A 6,272-nucleotide genomic window follows, 5' to 3' on the forward strand; every position below is an offset into this window, starting at 1 on the left:
GGCGGCAAAAAGCTGAATCGTGGCTTTGCAGGCTCTGGCTGAAAAAAAAGTAGAGCGTTTGGATAGTGGCTGGTCACAGTACTGTGAGACTCAGGCTCGTGCCCGAGTCGACCCCATGCTTTATTTTCTTTCGTCTTTTACCTAAACGCAGATTCCCGGTCGGAATATTATCGCTTTTTACGAGATAAATGGCATAAAAATTTAAGCATTTAAACAGCAGTTGACATGCTTCGAAGTACGGTAATGGAATATTTAGAATTTTTTTGTCACGAAATGCGCCATGCTTTCGTCTCCCTTATTTACCCTTTCGGATAGTGTCTTGAACGCAACGAACAAAACGCCGCTATTTGGATATAACAATGGATTATTTGGGACCAAACCAACATTTTGTTATTGAAGTAGAAGTCCTATGGAGTGCATTCTGACGAAGAACAGCAAAGGTAATAACATTTTTCTTATAGTAAATCTGACTTTGGTGAGTGCTAAACTTGCTGGGTGTCTAAATAGCTAGCCCTGTGATGCCGGGCTATCTACTGAGAATATTGCAAAATGTGCTTTCACCCGAAAAGCTATTTTAAAATCGGACATATCGAGTGCATAGAGGACTTCTGTATCTATAATTCTTAAAATAATTGTTATGCTTTTTGTGAACGTTTATCGTGAGTAATTTAGTAAATTGTTAGTAAATTCCCCGGAAGTTTGCGGGGGGTATGCTATTTCTGAACGTCACATGCTAATGTAAAAAGCTGTTTTTTGATATAAATACGAACTTGATTGAACAAAACATGCATGTATTCTATAACATAATGTCCTAGGTGTGTCATCTGATGAAGATCATCAAAGGTTAGTGCTGCATTTAGCTGTCTTCTGGGTTTTTGTGACATTATATGCTAGCTTGAAAAAATGGGTGTCTGATTATTTCTGGCTTGGTACTCTGCTGACATAATCTAATGTTTTGTTTTCGTTGTAAAGCCCGGTTTCGTAGCTCGCTCGGTCTGAGGGCAACGACCGAGGTGAGAAAAACTAGGCCCAAAATGAAGCCTGCCCCAATATGTCATGTGCTTTTGGGTGACAGTGAGAGAACCGTTAGGGTTAGAAGCACAATTCAACCTCAGGAGTATTCCTGAGGTCCTCCCGATCTGTGCAAGCCTAACCTTGACCCTGTGGCATTAACCCTTCACAGTGAAAAGAAGGTGTTTAGATCAAACAGTGTGCAATGACTTCTCTCCCCATAGGAACACATAGACTATTCTCCAAAATTCAACCTGAAGCCTATGTTGGTTATGAATGCCTTATGAACCTGTCTTCTATAACAATCCATCAGGCTACTGTGAGGTCTACCTGTGTCGATTCTAAGGTTCCTGCAGCAACCGGAAGTTGTTAAAATCACCCTAGAGCTATTGTCATATGGCCAACAAGCAGATAGTGAAAATCACGCAACTCAACCCCTGTGTCATTCAGTCAATTCTTAAGGTAGAGACATCATATTCAGGATTATGTTTATGTCTACCCCAAAGACAACGTGTGTGGAGCAAGAGCTTCCTGTGACAACCGGAAGTGGTTAAAAACAGCCTAGAGCTATTGTCATATGGCCAACAAGCAGATAGTGAAAATCACGCAACTCAAGCATGTGTCATTCAGTCAATTCCTAAGGTAGAGACTTCATATTCAGGATTCTGTTTATGCCTACCCCAAAGACAACGTGTGTCTATTCTTTTTGCAAAAAAACGAAAACACACACACACAATTTGTCCATAGGGACATAGTATGGGGCTTAGAGGCTTATTACGCCTTCAACAGTTACTTTCGTTCAAACGATTCAAGAACCGTCAGACCTAGAGCTCCGAAATTTTAGAAACCTGTTCTAGAGCTCAAGTCGATAGTGCACGGTGATATATGTGGCTCTAGAAGATTCTCAGACCGAGAAACCGCCTCGTGCATTTGCAATATGTTCAATTCATTTTGAATATCACGGACATGGCGACATGTAGAAATGTCCCAGAGTCGCAAGACTAGGTGCATTGAAACCGCCTCGGCCCATAGAGACGGACCCCAATGTCTCTGTCCGATAGCTCATTCAGGGACACCTAAGGAACAAGAGGGCCCGAATGACTTATCGAGCCGAAACTTGGGATTCGGGGTCGCCTCACATAGGCCTACACATATTGTCAGAGCTGGACCCGCAGCTATAACGTAACTATGTGTTTTATGTTTTTTATGGTTAAAATTGAAAGCGCTGTGAATTATGGGCCTTCTCTGACATATGTGATACTTGGCTTCTATACGAGTTGGAAAAAGTGGATTTGTTTTCAGGTGGTATCAGTTTGGTGTCATGACGTTGGCCTGTGGGTAAGGTTTATGACCCCCCCCCCCCCATAAATATCTTTCTCCCTTCCCCTCTCTTTCTGACCCTACTGAAGGACTTGAATAGCCTGTGTTAAATATAGAGAGTCTGGGAACATCAACCAAATGGGGAAAAGGAACCATATTTTGGTAATAAAACCAGTTGGAAATATGCTTGGGAACGTAATGAGTATGGATGTCAGTTCGGTTGTCATCTGAGACATTATGACTGATGACAGGACGACATAAACTGTACCTGAGAAAGTATACACCCTCTAGTTATCAGAGTAACATGGAATTGTTATGCAATTGAAATGTTTGATATTGAAATTGTTTGTTAGGAGATTAAATGTAATTTTAGCTTCCAAATGAGAGAATTGGGTTTTCATAAGGAAAGTGCCCTGCTTGATCAGTGGCCCACCCCTGTGAAGAGACAGGGGTTATAAATGATGAAACACATCGTTCCCCCCTCTCCACTATATAAGCCTTTGACGAAAAGATAACCAATGTTCCAGTACGTGAGGTCTGCACCCTCTACGTTAGAAGGACACACGTCAAGTACAGAACTAAGCCAACCTCGGCGTGAGCTTTGGTGGCGAATGGTATGAACTTTGAGCTTATTCACTACAGAAGTGATACTTCCTAGCCGTTGAGTTAGCAGCGGCCGCTGTAGACGCGGGCTAGGAAAGGACGGACGACGGATCTAGTCTAACAACCAGACGAGGATACCACCACGTATCCAATGTACCACCAGAGACATTCTTCCGAGGACAGGAAGATCTGTTGGCCAACCCGGCCAGCATCTACGACCAATCTACCGAAGCGCAGCTCAGAGTAAATATTTATTGCATTTTCCTTTTCCAAATGGGCGGTAATTTAGAATGCATAAGATTAATGTATTTACGATAGCATAGCTGCTGTTTCTTTGTTCCTAAGTCTTCCCGCTCTTTCATTCAAGCCCAACCCCTTTCCTTTGTGTAACCAGCCTCATACAGGTTCAGTCTACCAGGGATGTTTTCTGTATGACATCATTTGTATTCTGTGTATTTGTAATTCTGAGTGATTAGTTTAGGTATTTAGTAAATAAATAATTAAACCCAATTTTGTATTGCTGATTCAACTTGTTAGCCAGGGTTCGTGAAGATAGCCAAGAATTTACAACTTTCATTATGAGACTGAAAATAAGATAAGGGTTAATATTGACTGCTATCGATGTAAAATATTACTAAGTATTTTAAGAGTTTATTCGGAAGATAACGGCTCTATAAACGTTCTTCCGTGGTGCCCCGACTTTCTAGTTAATTACATTTACATGATTAGCTTAATCAGGTAATATTAATTACAGAGAAAGAATTTTATAGGTTAGCATGTCATATCACTTAATCCGGCATAGCCAAAGACACGACATTGGTGTCAGAATGACATCTAATTGACTGATGGACGCTGACTGCTGGGTGACGAGCGATGGAGAGGAACCACAGTCACTGCACAGCCATCCCCAGTTCATCGGGACAGTCAATTATGCATTTCTGCAGTATATTTGAGCATGCCTAAATTCGTGATGCTAAATGCCCATTGAATCATCTTGCAAACGTAACAGCGCAATATTGCAAACGTAATGCGCGTTTGCAATATGATTCAACAGCAAAAAATATCCCCAAAGTTGACATGATGAATCATATTGCAAACGTAACGCGCTATATTGCAAACGTAACGCGCATTTGCAATATGATTCAACAGCAAAAAAATATCACCAAAGTTGACATGATGAAATCAACACAACGAGCGATGGAGAGGAACCACAGTCACTGCACGGCCATCCCGAGATCATCGGGCCAGTCAATTATGCATTCTGAGCATGTCAAATTCGTTAAAAATTTTAAAAGCAACAGAGTCCCACTTCTCCTCATCATACATGACAAGTAGACCATCTGCGTTGATTCATGGCTTAACATAGGGCTATATATCATTTGGGCAGTATAAATGCCATTTGGACCATGGTTCACTGACTTTTGGGTTTGGAAACCGACTTCCTATGATCGTACATGGCAAACGGACAAACATCCTGATTTGGCACATTCAATACTTTCATACACGTATAATTGACAAAAAAGAATTGGACATTTCATTTGCACATTTCTAATGGCATTTGGCAAAAAAAAGAAAAAAATATGTCACTTTTGACTTCCTATGAAATCATATTCCAAATGCACAAAACATATGCCTTATGCACAAGCAAATATGTCACTTTTGAAATCCTATGAAATCATATTCCAAATGCACAAAACATATGCCTTATGCACAAGCAAAAAAAACCCAAAAAATTATGTCAATAAAATATGTCAAAAGTATGTCCATACAGCTCTTATACATGTGTAATTGACATAAAAATCGGAAAAAAAATTGAAAAACGGTCCAGAAACCACTTTTTAAGGGGTTGAAAAGTTTTCAAAAAATATGTCATTTTTTCAAAATTTGACTCTTGGGTCTTGAATTGTGTTACATTTGCAAAATGAAAATTCACTGCGGAGAGCTCTAGCCATCTATTGGATATTTGCTGTGATTTGGCACATTCAATACTTTCATAATTGACAAAAAAGCATTGGACATGTCATTTTGCTAAAAAAGTAAAAAAATGTCACTTTTTTCTATGAAATCATATTCAAAATGCACAAAACATATGCCTTGTGCACAAGCAAAAGCAACCCAAAAAACGACGTCAATAAAAAAACATCATAAGTATGTTCATACAGCTCTTATACATGTGTAATTGACATAAAAATCGAAAAGAAATTCAAAAACGGTCCAGAAACCACTTTTATAATTATGGGGTGATAAGTTTTCAATTTTTTTTTATTTTAATCAAAATCTGACCCTTGGGTGTAGACTTGGGTATCATTTGCTGTATGAAAATCTATGGTGGAGCGCGCTCGCCATCTAAAGGAAATTTGGGGTGTTACAATTGGCAATTGCCATCGGAAAATTGCCATATGATTGGCACGGAGATGGACCGCTTTCAGTGGTATTTACAATCGTATGTATGATTCGTACTATGCCAATATGTTCCCATGTTATTTTGTCCAAATCAGGGGGGTTTTCCCTTACATTCCGACTTTACATACATTGTTCTAACATGCCAGCGGCTGTTCACCTTGGAGACCTGCTGCGGATATGGGTACGGCCCGGCGCGAGATTTACACCCTCTCCCCAGATTTTCAAGGGCCAGCGAGAGCTCACCGGATGCCGCGGAACCGCAACGCTTTCAGGGCTTGGGCCCCTCTCTCGGGGCGAACCCATTCCAGGGCGCCCTGCCCTTCACAAAGAAAAGAGAACTCTCCCCGGGGCTCCCGCCAGCTTCTCCGGGATCGGTCGCGTTACCGCACTGGACGCCTCGCGGCGCCCATCTCCGCCACTCCGGAATCGGGGATCTGAACCCGACTCCCTTTCCGAACGGCGTTCGGCCATCTCTTAGGACCGACTGACCCATGTTCAACTGCTGTTCACATGGAACCCTTCTCCACTTCGGCCTTCAAAGCTCTCGTTTGAATATTTGCTACTGATGAGCGTCGGCATCGGGTGCCTTAACCCGGCGTTCGGTTCATCCCGCAGCGCCGGTTCTGCTTACCAAAAGTGGCCCACTAGGGCGGCTCGCATTCCACGCCCGGCTCCAAGCCAGCGAGCCGGGCTTCTTACCCATTTAAAGTTTGAGAATAGGTTGAGATCGTTTTCGGCCCCAAGACCTCTAATCATTCGCTTTACCAGATAAAACTGCGAGACTTCGAGTGCCAGCTATCCTGAGGGAAACCAGCTACTAGATGGTTCGATTAGTCTTTAGGTAACTTTAAGTAACCACCAATCGGTCGCCAAAGGGATATGGACCAAAGTACCCACGGTTCTGAGGGGCAAGCAACCCTCAAAAAGAGTCCATA

The sequence above is a fragment of the Salmo salar genome, chromosome ssa18 (genome assembly GCF_905237065.1).
Source record: "Salmo salar chromosome ssa18, Ssal_v3.1, whole genome shotgun sequence".
Taxonomy (NCBI): Eukaryota; Metazoa; Chordata; class Actinopteri; order Salmoniformes; family Salmonidae; genus Salmo; species Salmo salar.